Raw genomic sequence first — 18,829 nt, 5'->3', positions numbered from 1 at the left:
TTCTCTGTAGTAGTTCCCTGCAGTGAAGTGACTACAGATAGTCTACCCTAGGAGCAATAGAGGAGCTTGTGGCAGAGTTGAGAATCGAGATATGTCGGCTGTTATCAGTGGGTGTGACCCCCCACTCCATATGATGTAGTTGATGGGGGGGGGGTGGATTCCCCAAGGGGACGAACAATGTGGAGGGCTGCTGGCAGCAGGTGTCCCGCCTGAAGTAGAGTGTGACCCCTATTGTTTTGGGGAGCTATGTCACTGCCTTTTACACCTGGATTGAGCTTTATGTTTTGCAGGAAGGGTTAGCGAATTATCTCAACAATTTGGTTTAGGGGGTGGAGAGTGTAACATGCTGTGAAGTTTCACTGCTAATGTAATGGTTTCTCTGTAGCAGCAATGTTTGGGTTATGACTAGAGATAATGGAGTTTGGAATGCTGGAGTTATCCAGTGAGAGAAATGTTGTTCTTTCTTGTGAGTCTGGAAGAGAGATTTTCATGGTCTTTTGCTGGGGAGAGATGAGGAGAGAAGATGTGAATGGAGAGAGTTGGTAGACAGCCAGACGGAGTGGACTTGGAGCGAGGGTCCGAAGGTCAGCGATGATCAGAGGATGTCAATCGTGGACGACCGGCTTATCGGTGAGCTCCAACATTGTGCAACAGACTGCTTCATGAGAACGGGCCCTCTTTCTTTTATTTTGTTTCTTTACTAACCATATAGTCAAAATAAGAATTATAAAGCTCAATCGTTTAATCGCATATTGTGTACTGTTTGTTATTTGGGGGTACAGATTTGTGACAGGAGACACATCGTGCAGCATCCACACAAATGAGATTTTTAAAGTTTGGCTGGGCCGGGGGTTATCACGCCCTATATTAAGCTGCTAGTTGTAGTGAGAGTTACATTTATATCTGCTATAAGAGCGATTTTTGGGTTTAGGCCATATACATTTAACAATTGACTTTGGCTACCAGTCTTCACATCTGAATATGTATTGTGGATGTAATCTGGAGTGCAGGTCTGAACAATGGGTTCCTAAAAGCAGTGAATTCCAGACCAGACAATGATGATTAAATTTCATCTGGATGCTTCTGGTGTGAATGTGAATCAAGAGATGTGAAGGTTGTTTCAAAGAAAGCATTGTCCACGCATTGTAAATATGGAATTGTCCTTTGATGTTTAGCACATAAAATATTGAGCCCCACTTTGCAACAGCAGACCTTTTTACCAAAAGCATCTCCATACGATGCCTGCTGTATGAGGGATGATTGATACGTTCATGCCCTGAGGTAGAAGGAGTCAATTTTAGAAAACCTAGTACATTTATTTTTCCTACATTTACACACTTAGTCCAGCGGTCGTGGAGAATACAGATCCTTTCTTTGTAGAAGTCGGCGCCTTGGACCTCCAGAAGTGGTCCATAGCAGGGGGTGACTGATAAGTTCATGGCCTAGGGTGGAAGGAGATGAGTTATTAACTTCAAATTTTCATTCAGAGAGTTGAACTACACGTGCATGTAACGAGAGCTGTATAACTCGTATAACTCATCTCCTACTGTAGGCCATGAACTTATCAATCACCCCTGCTGTGTACCACCTGGAGGTCCAAGACACTCTTGTTACATGCACATGCAGTTCAACTCTTTGAGTGATAATGCAGAAAGTTTGAAGTTAATACCTCACCTCCTTCTACCTTAGGCCGCAAACTTATCAATCACCCCCTGCTGTGGACCACTTCTACAAAGAAGGGATCTGCATGCTCCACAACTGCTGGACTAGGTATGTACATGTAGGAGGGGACTATGTTGAAAAATAAATGTGCTAGGTTTTCTAAAATTGACTCCTTCTACCTTAGGCCATGAACTTATCAATCACCCCTCGTACTTTGTTTTGTCGAATAAAGAGGCTGCGTTGTATCTACCAGTAATTTTCTCCAGTGACTTCATTCACACAACATCTGCATTTGCACAACTTGTCCACCAATCCTGTTTACAGTTACTGTTCTATAGATTTGCTAAGTATGCCTGGAGAAAAAGAATCTCAGGGTTGTAGGAGGTGACATGTAAGTAATCTGATTTTACTTTGAACATTGAACTTTGATTTACATCTCCTTTGTGCTAGTGCCTTTTTTAAACTTGTTGCATTACCAAGTTGTTTCAATTTGTATTATTTTCATTTTTAGGTATTTAACATCTCTGGTCCTCCACCTTATCAACTTCTACAATATGTTCCTGCTGTACAACCTGAATTATTAACTTACAGGAAAGAATCATTTTAAAAATGCTGAACCATTCATGACTAAAAGTGCTTCCACCAGGTCTTCCACCTCCTCCCCCAACTCCCCCATGCCACCCCAACTCATTAGGCATCCAATTTGAAACCATACTCCAATAAAATTTATATTAAAATAGCAACTGATGGGCTTCTTAAAGATGGAGAAGATGAAGGCTTCTGCCGACTGGCAAAGTGTATTTCATAGTCTATTAGCCCCAATCACAGGATCATCCAACCTGTTTCATTCCACCTCTCATCCCCTTTTCCATGATCCTTACTACTCTTCATTTCATCAGGCTGCCATGGAGGGGTCTCTTTAAAAGTACTTCCTGTGAGTCACTTTGCAAATATCAAAGTTGCTTGTCTAGCAAGAAGCTGCCATCTGTGAAATGAACAGGTCAGGTTTTAAAGGTGTTAAGTGGGAGTATACCATGATAATGATTCATTAAAGTATAGATGACCCAATTCTGCAATTCATTTTTGGATTTTACTATAGTATTAGTGCATTTGCAACATCCAATTGACACACCAACAGCCTCTGATCTTTGGTCTAACATTTCCATCTTTTTCTCACTTTGTAAAAAATTATTGACCTGAAATTTTATTCTCTTTGTCTCCTCACAGATGGTGACTGACTTGCTAAGTGTTTCTGGCAATTTTTGATTCTACATAAGAAAATATGAGTAATAAGTGGGGAGCAGATCAAACACCTAAAATAGTCGCAAAGGAAAAAAAAGCCATTTTAAATATGATTTTCAAAGGAAATCCTAACTGTTTGAAAGGAAATGAGCTGTTTCTCAAGAAGCAAAACAGTTATCATCATCAGCACTAAATTTTGAAATATTCTAAAATAGACTGGAAAGAAAGGAAAACAAAATAAAATTCCTGTTTTATGTTTCTAGTTTATTGGTCATCTAATCAGAATCAGGTTTAACATCGGCGGCGTATGTCATGAAATGTGTACTGCTTAATGGCAGCAGTGCAATGCATTACGTGATAAATATATAAAACTTAAAAATAAATCCATCAGTTACACTAAGTATATATATATATGTATGTATATTAAATAGTTAAGTTAAAAATAGTGCAAAGACAGAAAAAAAGGTGAGGCATGCCCTTTACTCATTGAAACCTGAAGGCACACGCTCAGTAATTCAAGAACAGCTTCTTCCCCTCTGCCATCCAATTTCTAAATAGCTTCAGCTCTTCCACTACACCGACCCTGTGACTGTGCTATAGGTCTTCTGCCTGGTACTTGTCCTCCGTATGGTCGATTATATGCACTCTCAAGCCCAGGGTGAAGCACAATGGGAAAGTATATAAAGGAAGCTCTTTCTAGTGGATTCATTCAACCCTCTACCTCACCGGCTGGTGCAGGCTTCTCCTTCACACAAAAGAAGGATGGGTGCCTACAACCATGTATTGATTATAGAGGATTAAACCTCATAACAGTTAAGAATCGTTACCCCTTCCAGTCATGAATACTGCTTTTGAGATTCTCCAAGGGACAAGAGTATTCACTCATGGAATGCATACAATCTGGTGTGTTTTAGGAAAGGCATTTGCAGAGCTTAAACAGTTTACATCTGTTCCCATCTTGGTTTCACTTAACCCAGACCTTCCTTTCATCGTGGAGGTGGATGCCTCAGACGTCGGAGAAGATGCAGTGTTATCTCAATAGTCACCTCCAGCTAGTAAATTGCACCCATGTGCTTTCTCCTACATGCCCCGATCCCCGGCAGAGAGAAACAACGACATTGAGAATTGGGAGCTATTAGCAGTTAAGTTGGCATTGGAGGAAAGGTGTCACTGACTTGAGGGGACTGAGAACCCTCTTATTGTCTGGACAGGCCACAAGAACCTGGCATATGTTCATGAGGCCAAGAGACTGAACTCCAAGCCAGTCAGCTGGTCTCTTTACTTCAACTGTTTTAACTTTGTCCTGACCTATCGACTGGAATTAAAGAATTAAAAACCAGTTGCTTTGTCTTGTCAGTTCAACGGATCCAAAGGAGAGGAGCAACTTACCACCATTTTGCCCCCGGTGAAGGTGATAGCGCCAATCCATAGGGAATTGACAAGCTCGTTCACAAGGCCCAGAAACAAGGGGAGACTCCTAAGGACACTCCTCTGGGTCAGCTGTTTGTCTCAAGCTCTGTCAGGTCACAGGTACTCTAGAGGGGGCATTCATTGAGAAAGACCGCTCGCCCAGAGATTGCCAGGACCCTCGCGTTCATCAAGAGAAGATATCGGTGGCCTGGAATGGTGAAAGGGTTTTGACAATATGTGCAGCAATATATTTGACAAGGTGTGCACCCGGAACAAGGAGCACCCTACCAACCTCAAGGGCTTCTCCATCCTCTACCTGTCCTGGATAGACTGCGGGCGCATATCTCCATGCACTTTGTCTTGGGTCTTCTGTTTTCCTAGGGAAAACCGTCATAATGGTAATTGCTAATCAGTTTTCAAAGGCTTGCAGATTCATTGCCTTGGACAAGTTGCCATCTGAGGTAGAGAAGTCCATATTGTCTTCAGAATCTGTGATTTTCCAGTAGACATAGTCACAGATCACATTTTGTGTGTGTTGCTTGAATTTCCAGAACCTGCAAATTTCTTTGTGTTTGGATATTGTCTAGCATTTAGTTTTTGCTCTGTTCTCATTCCAGCTTTATATGGTATCTCAACTCCAGCCATCCTCATCAAGGTCCTTCATCACAGTTTGTGTTCCCTCGTCTTACTCTTTCTGTCATCCACAATCTGCTCATTGGTCTTATTAACTTACTAGGTTAATAAATTCAACAGACCAAGCACAAGATGTGCAAAATGCAAACACATTCATATCATCAGCAGTCTCAAAATATTTCTGTATTAGAACCTGATGGCTGTATTATTTATGAAAGCTAATAAAACATTCTTTTTACTCTTTTAATAGCCCATAATTACATTATTTGCACCTTTCTGACAGTAGTGAAGGTTCTTAAGTTGTTGCTTAGCAACATAATGTACCAATAAAGGACTCTGAAGAGAAGAGGAAACAAACTTGCCAATTGATGCCAAAATACTTTTAGCTTAAGGCCACTATTGTTGCCTGGTGAGACCAATGATCTAGCAGAAATTAGATGGAAAACAAGAGTTAGTGAATTTAAAAGGAGTCGACAATGCAAGTAAAGGACCTTTACTTTGCTTTGGTTATATTTTTAAGCGCTAATGCAAATACATAAAACTTTATCAATTCTTAATGTTGACAGTAATATCATTTTCAGATATGAAAGTTTTATTCTGGTGTAATAGCAAATTTTCAAAATTTTCAAAAATTCAGGCTTTATGCTTCCAAAATTGACTGGCTTCAGTTTTGTGCTTTCCATCAGTGATTACTTGCAATTTAGCGGGCTATCTGAAGCTGCCTATTGGTTTCGTATTGCTTTACAGCTGACCTATCACAGTCGTAGAATCTGGTGTGTAATATCCACTGCCTTCCTGTATAATGATAGATACTCCTTACACCAATGTTTGAGTGATTGTTAATTGTTGTCAGCATCCATACAGGAAAGTTTTTGTTATGAATTATAGAAGGAGAGTGAGCATGAAAAGGAGAATTAAACTTCATGAAGGCACAAACTAGCAACTGACAGGGGTATATCATATTTACATTTATAATATCAGCTACAGTAAACTGCTCATACTTGGCATCAACTGAAGTCTTCTAAACAACAAATAATGGGGCTATATTTATTTTAACATTCTGACAGTCTTTAAAGTTGTATAAATCAAAGCATTTATCTTTGAGCTGGGAATCTGACAGACAGTGATTTACTTACTGTATTCTTTAGGGACAGCAGTAGCACTAAAGGTAAAAGAATGAAAATAATCCAGTCATCTAGTAATTATTTTATTTTTCTGTTTCTTAACTGCACTAGCACATATGTTGGTTCGATGGAATATTTAATGGACATTTATAGGAAATAAATTAAGGCATCAAATGTAAAACATATGGGCTCCACGGGTTTATTTGTAAAACTCAGCATCAAAGCTTTTCCAGATCTCACCATATTAGCTATGTTTTTCCAGTCCAATGGAATCATGAAGGTAACCACAGACTTCCTTGATGGAAAACACATGAACAACAGGCCAGAATGTAATGTGAACACATATAGAGATTGGCCAACTGTGTGCATTACTTCAGTTAAAATGAGTATAAGAAAAATAATTGGATGTTACTTGAACCAACAACACTTAACTTCAAAAGTAATGTCAACTGCTGTTCTCCAACTTTTGAAATAAAGCAGCATTCTCTTTTTAATAATAGATAGCTGGGAGCACATCTGGAAAATGCTCACTCCTTCACAAATGTCCGGTAGTAAAATGATTTATAGATATTAAAAATTTCCTGATAGTTTTATGCACTTTGAAAAGGAATCTGAATAAAAGCTATATTCACAGTCCAATAAAAACTGTCTGCTTGTAAAATCCCACTGAACACCAAGGAATACATAAAAAATATAAAGAGATTAGCTAGTGACACACGAAGGAACCGCAAGACTCAAGTATGTCCCTTGAGACCTTTTGGTCCAGACAACACTGGCATATTTCTTTCTAACCCGCAGAATGGAAGGGGTGGATTTCATTTCACATTATTTTATTTCTGATCAGCTGGTGCCCAGGAGTGTGAATTTGCTTTTGGCTTACCACTTTAGAGCCAGTAGCAACTTGTCCTTTAGATATGCTGCCAAGTAAAATGATTTTTTTTGGGATTGCACCAAGTGTTCCTAAGTTTGATCAACTGATTTCTGAAATGTAGCTTTAGATTTTAAAACAAGGTTGTCCTTGAGAATTAATGTAAGTGATTTATCAAATGTATTTTGTATTATCTTGTTAATGATGGCAATTTCTTCAAATTGTTTACTGCCCTGAATCAAATAATTGCTGAAAAATAAATTAATTGCTCAACCGAACTGGTACAGAAAGTGTAAAGTAGAATTTGTTACACTGTTTACGTATAAATGAATAGCTAGTAGATTCTTTTGCATTAACTTGATGAGACAGTAATTATAAACACACGTTGCCTGGCTTCTCTGCACTGTATCAAAGGAAATGAGTTTCTCTCTATTCTAAACATTGTCAATTGTTTATTGAGTCTTGCATGGGCTTGACTTCATTAAGCTGTGTGTCTGCATCAGCAATAGAAAACAATATCACCCTTGTTAAACTGATTCATAAGACTCATTATATGAAAAAAGACTCTGCAGGCAATTTTACCAGGTGCTTTTGACAGTTTCAACTGGAATAGGATAGTGTGTGTGTGTGTGTGTGTGTGTGTGTGTGTGTGTGTGTGTGTGTGTGTGTGTGGCAGTGGGTGTGTATTTGCCTTGCTGTTTTTGAAATATGAGGTCTTTAAATTCCTCCAAGGTGGAAACTATTCACTTAGAGAATAGTCGAATATTTTTTCCATTGCTCAGTTTCCATGTGCTTTGTGTTTCAACGTTTAGCTCAGTAATACACATACCTAACCCCGTTCCAAGTAATCTAGTATTTCTTTTACTTATTGCCCTACTCAACTGCTCTGAATAATCATTAAGATAAAGATTTTTGTGATATAACTGTAAAATATCTTCTTCCTCAATCTTATTCCCAACACTTCGTAAATGCTGATTATGGTCATCATTCATACCTTACAAGGACAGGGAGAGTAAGTGTATGCACGTCATTCAAGATCAGGGTGATATGGCAAGCACATCTGCTCCAGTTCTCTCATATCTTTTCTGAGTGCACATGGTAACTTTTGCTGCTCTGGTTACCTTAAAGGCCAGGAGTGCTGATGCCAATTATTTTTCCTTGAATGCTATGCTGGATGATATGAGATAATTCAGTATCTGGTTCAATTCCTTTTGACCTTTGTACCTTATGTTTTACTTAGAGTGGAGGAATTATTAACCCTGTATTTGATACCTTAATAAAAAAGAACTCCTACATTTGATTTCCTCGTCATCAACAGTAAATTTTGCTGGTAAATATCAGGTGGAAACAATTGAACACAGCAACTCAGCAGAGAATCAAACCCACTATTAAATGCAAAAAGAAATCTATAATATGGAAAGCATAAGGAGGTATATGAGCCAGCCAGTGAGCTTGGATTTCAAGCAGCAGCCTCTCATCGTTGTCTAGTTCAAGGGTCGTTTCCGAAATTCAAAGCCAAAAGCCTGTCGTGGAGATGGAGAACCGTCTGTGTGTGTGCTTGGGAGGGGTGGTGGGAGAGAGGAAAGGGGCGTTTGTTATTGTTTTGTTGCCTGTTGTGCTCTGTGTTGTTCTGCCGAGCCTTGTGTACATGCTATACCGGTGCCTGAATGTTTGGCAACACTCACTGGTTGCCTTCAGCATATCCTTGGGTGTGCTGGTTGTTACTGTAAACAATGCATTTCACTGCATGTTTCAATGTACAACTGATAAATAAATCTGCTAATAAGGTGATAACTAATCCTCTTCTGGAAACTTAGTTATGGATTTACACCCTGAGCAATAGAGCAAAAGTCTTAGAAAGTCACAACCAGGCTTTTGATATCAATAATCTGGTAAATTGGTTTATTATTGTCACATGTATCGAGGTACAGTTCAAACAAATCAGTTCATTGCGACACTGCCCTGAGGTAGTACATGGTAAAGCAATAACAGAATGCAGAATGAAGTGTTACAGTTACAGGGAAGTTATAGTGCATGTAGATGATAGAGTACAAGGCCGTAATGAGCTTAATTCTGAGATTAAGAATCCACCTTGTCATACTAGGGAACCATTCAATAGTCATATAAGCTATCATTGAGCCTGGTGGCATATGCTTTCAGGACTTCGTATCTCATACTCGATACAAGAGAGGGGAGAAGGGAGAACGTCCAGAGTGAATGGGGTATTTGAATATGCTGGTTCTTTACTGAAGCAGCAAGAAATGTAGACAGAGTGAAGGAGGGGAGGTTAAATTGTGTCCACAATTCTGGTTTCTTGCAGTTATGGGCAAAGCATTTGCCCATACCAAGCTGCAGTGCATACAGGCACATTGGTTTCTATGGTGCATCGATGAAAATTGGTGAGGGTCAAAGAGAATGAGCCACATTTCATTAGCTTCCTGAGGAAGTAGAAGCACTGGTGATCTCTCTTAGCCGTGGCATCTATGTGCTTGGACCAGAACAGACTATTGGTGATTTTCACTCCTAGGATCATCAAGCTCTCAATATTCTTGACTTAAGTACAGTTGATGTAAACAGCTGCATCTGTCATCTGCATCCACCATGAAATTCTAGTGCTCCTTCTCTCACGACGCTGGCATGGAATTGGTTGTCCACAGGGCCACACCCAGAGGTTTGTGTCTTTCAGGCTGCTCCTGCATATGTCGAAAAACGGTGCATTGGTGACCTCCGAGGGTGGGAACACATCCAGCATGAAACACCACAGTTTGAGTGCAACTACAGATCATGGACTTTGACAGAACCCCAGCCACCTTGAAAGGAAAAAAAAAGAGATATTAAAGAGTGGAATTTAAATGAGCTTCAAGAAGCAGCCATTTGGCGCCATCTTAGCTCCACCCATTGTACCTGCAACCCTAGCTGAGACCAAACCAGGTAGCTTAAAAACAAGGACAAGATAATGTAAAGACAAGTTCTGAGGAAGGGCACACGGAGGTAGTAATGAGTCTTAGTAAAAACACAGTTGAAAAGAAGAAGGGCAGTGGAGACATTTACTGTCCCACTGCCACCACAGATGCTGACTGACCAACTAATTTCTTCCAGCGGTTTGTTCTTTAGCAGAAGGAAAAATAAACTAATTCCTCTTTTGAAAGACAGACACATTTCAAATTCAAAACACAACCAGACTGTATTTGTTGTTCCCCGTCCTGCCACTTTAGTTATGCAAGAAATCCCTTCAAGCAATGTTTAACCATCTCACATCTGAACATCATACCTTTAAAGCAAATCACATTCTAAAATCCATCAAAGTATAAAGAAATACTTTCTTATACGGAAACTCAAGTGGACTATGAAGATGGACCTCCGTTGGTAGATGGTACAGTTACATCTTTCAGATGATCAAACTACGCTTTTTATATGTTTCCAGAAAATTGAGAAAGGCAAGGATACACTCCCTATTCTTAAATCAAGATGATTAGATCATTAGGAAAATGTGTAGGGAAGATAAATATTAAAGGAAGTATTATTAAAACAAAACTGAAGAGATCCTGAGTAGACACAATATGATAACATGCACCTAGGGGGTGTTAAGGGAATAAAGAAAGATGTGGAAGCGATTTTGGATGAAATATCTGATAGCTCATTGCAAACAAGAGAGATATCTGAAGAACAGAAACTGCATAATGTGGAACGGTAGAGGAATGATCTTGGGAATCATAGTGGTTAGGAGTTTGAAACATTACTAATTAAAAAATACCTGGGAGGGCATTGAAAGGGACACAATTTAGTATCACCTATCAAAAACAAATGTGATTAACAAAAGCTGGCACAGATTTGTAAAAGTGAAATTATGCCCTTCAAATTGAGTGGACGTTGATGATGTGACCAAATTAGTAAATGTGGTACCTTATAGATCTTGACTTTTAAACATGTTTAATAAAGTATCCCTTAAGAAATTGGAAGTGATGGTAAGGATGTAATTAGGAAAGAAGTAGCAAAGTGAATCAGATATTGACTTGAAAATAAGAAACAGAGGTTAATTATAAATGGAAATGAGTTGTGCTGGGGAGAGGTGACAATGGAATGCTCTGGAGATCAGACCTTGGATCACTTCTTGCTCAATTTACATAAATTACTCAGATAAGGGAATTAAAAGCAGAAATTCTAAATTTGCTGATTACGCAGATTTTTGTGGGATTTTAAAATGTACAATATTACACAAAAGCAACTATGGTGGTTTCTGGTATAAACAATGAAAATTACCATTAAGTGAGGAAAATTTTAGAATAATCTGTATGGTGTGCAAAAATGTACTTCAGTTCCAAGGGATGTGACCACAGTTTGACAAGTGATTATACTGTATATTGTTTATTTAAAGCTTAGCAGCAGTGTGTTTGGGAGATTGAACAAAAGCTTATTCTATCGAGATAGTATTGTCAATGGGTTCTTTCTTCATCATTACAGCTTTCTCCTGAGTTCTATAGCATAAATTTTACCATATCCTGGCTTTTGGAGAGACCTTATATTTGGATAACATGCACTTGATACTAAATTTGGCAGCTTCCACTTGCAATCGACACAATGGTTAAAAGACAAAGATGTGGTTTTAACTGCCAAAAAATTATTAAAGTCCAAAGTTCGAAGTAAATTTATTATAGAACTATATATATGTCACCATGTTCAACCCTGAAATTAATTTTCTTTCGGATATGCTCAGAAAATCCAAGCAACATAATGGAATTGTTAAAAGACCACACCCAACAGGGCAGTCAAACAACTAATGTGCAAAAGACAACAAACTGTGCAAATACAAATGGAAAAAAAGAAATTATGATGATAATAATAAAAATACATATGTGCATATACAAATAAATAGATAGATAGATAGATAGATAGATAGATAGATAGATAGATAGATAAGCAATAAACATCAAGTATATGGAATGAAAAGTCCTTGAAAGTGAGCCCCTAATTTGTGGAAACAGTTCAGTGATAGGGTGAGTGAATCTAAATGAAATCATCTTCATTGGTTGATGGGTACTAAACGAACATGGTTTTTTGGGTCCTGAGACTCCTGTATCTTCTTCCTGATGACAGTAGTGAGAAGAGAACTTGGCCAGGGTGTCGGAGGTCCTTTGAGATGGATACTGCTTTATTACGACAGCTCTCCGAGTAGATATGCTCAATGGTGAGAGGTCTTTACCCGTGAATGGCTAGGCTGTATTTGCTTAGTTTTGTAGGATTTTCTGTTCATGTGCATTGGTGTTTTCATCCTAGGACTTGATGCAGCCGTTGATGGATCCATTGCAGTTTGCCTATCGTCACAATAGGTCAACAGCATTTGCAATCTCATTGGCTCTCCACACGGCTTTGGACCACCTGGACAACACAAACACCTACGTCAGGATACTATTCATCAACTACAGCTCAGCATTTAATACCATTATTGCCACAATCCTGATTGAGAAGTTGCAGAACCTGGGCCTCTGTACCTCCCTCTGTAATTGGATCCTCGACTTCCTAACCGGAAAACCACAATCTGTGCGGATTGGTGATAACATATCCTCTCATTGATGATCAACACTGGTGCACCTCAGGGGTGTGTGCTTTGCCCACTGCTCTACTCTCTGCATACACATGACTGTGTGGCTAGACATAACTCAAATACCATCTATAAATTTGCTGATGATACAACCATTGTTGGTAGAATCTTAGGTGGTGACGAGAGGGCGTGCAGGAGTGAGATATGCCAATGGAATGGAATGGTGCCACAGCAACAACCTGGCACTCAACATCAGTAAGACAAAAGAGCTGATTGTGATCTTCAGGAAGGGTAAGGCGAAGGAACACATACCAATCCTCATAGAGGGATCAGATGTGGAGAGAGTGAGCAGCTTCAAGTTCCTTGGTGTCAAGATCTCTGAGGATCTAACCTGTTCCCAACACATTGATGTAGTAATAAAGAAGGCAAGACAGCGACTATACTTTATTAGGAGTTTGAAGTGATTTGGCATGTCAGCAAATACACTCAAAACTTCTATAGTTGTACTGTAGAGAGCATTCTGACAGGCTGAATCACTATCTGGTATGGAGGGGCTACTGCACAGGACCGAAAGAAGCTGCAGAAAGTTATAAATCTAGTCGGCTCCATCTTGGGTATTAGCCTACAAAGTACCCAGGACATCTTCAGGGAGTGGTGTCTCAGTAAGGCAGTGTCCATTATTAAAGACCTCCAGCACCCAAGGCATGCCCTTTTCTCACTGTTACCATCAGATAGGAGATACAGAAGCCTGAAGGCACACACCCAGGGATTCAGGAACAGCATCTTCCCCTCTGCCATCTGATTCCTGAATGGACTCTGAAGCTTTGGACACTACCTCACTCTTTTCAATATACAGTATTTCTGCTTTTGAACATTTTTAATAATCTGTTCAATATACGTAATTGATTTACTTGTTTATTTATTATTATGTTTTATTTTATTCATTTTTTCTCTCTCTGCTAGATTATGTATTGCATTGAGCTTCTGCTGCTAAGTGAACAAATTTCACGTCACATGCCGGTGATAAATAACCTGATTCTGATTCAAATTCTGATTCTGATATACTCTCCTCCATACATCTATAGAAGTTTGTCAAAGCTTTAGATGTTATGTTGAATCTTATAAAGTTTCTAATGAAGCAGAGGTGATACTGTGCTTTCTTCATAATTGCGAAGTGGGCCCAGGATAGATCCTCTGAAATGGTAATACTGAGGAATTTAAAGTTGCTGACCTTCTTTGCCTCTGTTTTCCCAATGAGGAATGGTCTATGGACCCCTGATTTCCTCTTCTTGAAGTCGATAACAGCTGCTTGGTGTTGCTGACATTGAGTGAGAGGTTGTCGTTAGATCTTCACTCTCCCTCCTGTGTGCTGATTCATCATTGCTTTTGATTTGGCTCATGACAGTGGTGTCGTTAGCAAACTTAAATATGGCATTGGAGCTGTGCTTAGCCTCAGAGACAATAGTATGAACCAAGTAGAGCAGGGGTTAAGCACACAGCCTTTTGGTGTATCTGTGCTGCTGGAGATTGTGGAGGAGTTGTTATTGCCAATCAGACTGGGGTCTGCAAGTGCAGAAGTTAAGGATCCAATTGCTAAGGAAGTATTGAGATCAAGGTTTTGAAGCTTATTGATTAGTTTTGAGGGGATGATAGTATTGAATGCCAAGCTGGAGTCAATAAAGAGCGTCCTGATGTATATATCTTTGCTGTCAAGAAGTTCCAGGATTGAGTGAAGAGCCAAAGAAATGGCATTTGCTGTGGACCCTGTTGTGCCGGTAGGCAAATTGGAGCAGATGCAAGTTCAATAGGTTGAATAGGTACATTTAATGTCGGAGAAATGTATATAATATACATACTGAAATTATTTTTCTTCACTAACATCCACAAAACAGAGGAGTGCCCCAAAGAATGAATGACAGTCAAACATTAGAATCTCAAAGCTCCCATCCCATGTCCCCCCTCTCACACACAAGCAGCAGCAAGACAGCAACACCCCCTCCCCACCAGCAAAAAAGCATTGGTGTCCCACCAAAAAGCAGTCAAGCGTGCAGCAAAGCATCAGTAAAGACACGGACTTGCAGTATCCCAAAGACTACTCGTTCGCCCAGTAATTCGACACACCACAGTCTCTCTCTTTCTCCTTAATAAAGGAAAAAGAACTGTCCCCATTTCACAGCGAGAGGGGACACATAACACACAACTTGCTGATTAATGATGTTAAAAAGTCTGTTTATCTGAGCTCTGTGCCCAGAGATTCGGCCCCAAGTCTCAGGTCTCTGGACCCACAGCCCACGGTAGCTTTCCCGCTGCTCACAATGTTTTGTGTTTTCCCATGATGCATCAGTCAGGGGCACAGGCCTAAAATCAACCCATCTCCAGAGCCATGAAAATCTGGCACCTTGAAGGCATGCCGGTCATGAGGCCCTGAGAGCGGGTTCCATTTCTGCAAAGAACCAAATTCAGAGTGTAACTCCAGGTCAGGGTCTTCAAAAGAACCTTGAAAAGCAAATAAAGAGATATCAAGCAACACACACGAAATGCTGGTGGAACGCAGGAGGCATCTATACGAAGAAGCTGTTGATGTTTCGGGCCGAGACCCTTCATCAGGATGAAAAGATATCAAAGACAGAAATAGAGTCGTTTCTGAAGATGCAAGCAAAGGAGTTGCTGTTAAGTGCCATCATAACTTCACTCCGCCCCTACAAATATGTTTAATCACCAACCTCTCAAAGCACTGTGGATGTAAATACTTCTGGACGATAGTCATTGAGGTAGGTTATCATGTTCTTTTTAGGCACGGGTACAAGTGAATGCACTTTTTTAAACAGGTGAGTACCTCAGACTGCTGAAGCAAGAGCTTAAAGATATCGGTGAACGCTCTAGCCAGTTGATCAGCGCAGGTCCTTAGTCCCATCTGGGCCACATGCCTTCTGTGAGTTCATCTTCCTGAAGGTTACTTTCACATCAGCCTCAGAGGCTGAAATCACAGAGACATCGGTGGCAACAAGCTGTATGTTCATCCTCCCATTCCACGTTTGAGCCAACAATGAATATTGTTACAAGAGAGAAGCAGACTGTTGGAGTGAATTGACCGCCCAATGCCCAAGTTAGCTGCGTCTGTTAATAAGTATCTTAGATAGGAGCAGCTTAAAAGCCCCTCCATCTGCCCAGACTCTCTCTTTGCCAAGTGCTCAAATAGGAGGAGCCCAGCGTGGAAGTACATCAAGAAATTAAACAGCAAGACCACCCAGAGTCTGTAACTTCAAACGAACATGGACTGAGATCTCCAAGCCTCACTTGAATATTGTTAACAAAATCAGATTATGCTAGCATCCCTGGCCTGGCCTGATGAAATAAAAATCAGCCATGCTCTCCTGAATAGTGAGACTGGTAATACTGAACAAATACTACATGGCTTTCAGAAGAGAATGCTACTAGACTTAGCAGGGTTGTGCTGAATCAAGTGGACTGACACACATGGGTGAAGTATTGTGTAAAGTTCTATTCACTATAAAATGGAGAACATGTACTAAGCAGGCTTTATCCAATGAGGACTAGAAATAAGGGCCACAGGTTAAGGATGAAAGATGAAATGTTTCAGTGGAACATGAGGGAGAACTTCTTTGCTCAGTGAGTGGTGAGAGTTTAGAAAGAGCTGCCAGCACAAATGGATGTGGGCTCCACTTCAACATTTAAGGTAAGTGTGGATAAGTACATGGATGGGAGGGGTGTGGAGGGTAGTGGGCCAGGCGTAGATCGATGTGTCTAGGGAGAATAATATCTTGGCATGGTCAATATAGGCTAAAAGCCCTGTTTCTGTTCTGTAATGCTCTATGACTCTATGATGCTATGACTACCAGATGGAGATGAGATGGAGAGGATCAGCAACTTTAAATTCCCCTGTGCTATCACTTCAGAGGAGCTGTCCTGGGCCCAGCGTTTAAGTGCAATGACAGAGAAAGCACGGTATCACCTCCACTTCCTTGGAAGTTTGCAAAGACATAGTGTGATATCTAAAACTTTGACAAACTTCTGTAGATGTGTGGTGGAGAGTATATTGACTGGCTGCATTTTTCCCTTGTATGGAAACACAAATGGCCTTGAATGGAAAATCCTACAAAATATAGTATATCTAGCCCAGTCAATCATGGGTAAAGCCCTCCCTATCACTGAGCACATCTGACACGAGGAAATCTGCAGATGCTGGAAATTCAAACAACACACACAAAATGCTGGTGGAACACAGCAGGCCAGGCAGCATCTATAGGAAGAAGCACTGTCGACATCTCGGCCCGAAACATCGACAGCGCTTCTCCCTATAGATGCTGCCTGGCCTGCTGTGTTCCACCAGCATTTTGTGTGTGTTGACTGAGCACATCTACACATCGTGTTGTCGCAGGAAAGCAGCAACCATCATCAGGGTCCCCTACCATCCATGTTCTGCATTCTTTTCACTGCTACCATTAGGAAGAAGGTCGAGGAGCCTCAGGAACCACCAGGTTCAACAACAGTTATTAGCCCTCAATCTCCAGAGGGATAACTTCACTCAACTTCATTTGCCCCATCACCGAACTGTTCCCACAATCTATGGATTCACTTACAAGAACTTATTATTTCATTTCCTGGATATTTATTTCTTACTCATTTATTATTATTACTGTTAATTTTTTTCTTTATAATTATTATATTTGCACAGTTTGTTGTCTTTTCCACACTGGTTATCTGCCCTCTTGGTGTGGTCCTTCATTGATTCCATTGAGGCTACTGGTTTAATTGAATATGCTCACAAGAAAACGAATGACATATACAGTATGTTCATTGATCATAGATTTACTTTGAACTTGGACTTGATAACCTTAGAGAGATGAGGAGGAAATTTAATATGTCACCTAGACTGAGAATTATAGTTATAATTGTAATTAAACTGGTGTTGATTTCCTTAGAACAAAGAAGACTGTGATAAAATTTGAATGCAAAATCCTGAGAAGTTTAGATTGGTGAATTTGCTGTTTGATGGAAGGCTAGTAACTAGAAAGGATAGCTAATCAGTGGAAAGACCAGACGGTAACTGAGGAAAGTGTGCTTTTGCTGAATGGGTAATGGAGGTTTGGAACATACTGTCTAAAAAGGCAGTGAAAGCAGAACGTATAACCGCACTTATTTTGAAACTACTTGAAGAAACATTAACTATAGGAGTATGGACTATGAATTAAGAAATAGGATTAGCTTACATTCTGTGTCTGGGTAACATGGACAAAATGGGCCAAATTTCTTCCTACTGGGTTATAAATTTCTCTGCTCCTATGAAATGAAGAAGCCTTCTCCTACTAACACAAAAAGATCCTTTTACAGGCCCAGTGGATCAAAAGCCAGTGCTGTTCTGTCTCAATGGGATGAGGAGAGTGTGGCTATTCACTTCATTAGACAGTTTGATATTTCTCCCTGAAATTGCTGTGTAGCAGCTTCAGATCAATTACTAGAAACAGATTCTTGCTGAATATTCATGAGAAAAGCTGCAAATGAGGTTTATTGTTGAATAGCCTACAGGCTTCCCTGTGCCCAAGCTGGTAAAATCAGCGAATCAGCGAGCAGCCAGGAGTGGGGAGGGTGCCGGGGGATGTACTCCCTTAATAATCATAATGAGTATATATGCACAGTATGTGCCCATTTAAAGTGCTTCCCCAAAATCTGTTCCTGCAAGTGCCTGCTAGGCATGAGTCCTGATTTCTGGGCACAGCAGCCAAAATTACAAATATTGGCAGTTTGAAATTCAAACAGGAATTACTCAGCAGATCAGGCAGGACCTGTGGAGAGAGAAAAGAATTTGATTGTAACTGAAAATGTCGTGGATAAAGTGAGCTTAAAGAGTGAAGAGAGAAAGAAGCATTTGAAATGAACAGGGTGAAATGAAATAGCGAAGAAGAGATGATAGGTGCTTCGGGAAAATAGGAAAACAAATAATGAATAAAATGTCTGTCTGTAGGTCAGCAGATGCTCAAAGTTCAAAGTAAATTTATTATCAAAGTAGTTATATACTACCCTGAGATTCATATTCAGACAGACAGACAGACATACTTTATTGATCCCGAGGGAGATAGGGCTTCATTACAGAATAGTGAAGAAATATAGCCATATAAAACCATAAATGATTAAATAATAAGCTAATCATGCCAAGTGGAAATAAGTCCAGGACCAGCCTATTGGCACAGGGTGGCTGACACTCCGAGGGAGGAGTTGTAAAGTTTGATGGCCACAGGCAGGAATGACTTTCTATGACGCTCAGTGTTACATCTCGGCGGAATGAGTCTCTGGCTGAATGTGCTCCTGTGGCTAACCAGTACATTATGGAAT

This window comes from Hypanus sabinus, chromosome 19, assembly GCF_030144855.1.
Source record: "Hypanus sabinus isolate sHypSab1 chromosome 19, sHypSab1.hap1, whole genome shotgun sequence".
NCBI lineage: Eukaryota > Metazoa > Chordata > Chondrichthyes > Myliobatiformes > Dasyatidae > Hypanus > Hypanus sabinus.
Note: the sequence above shows the minus strand (reverse complement) of the source record.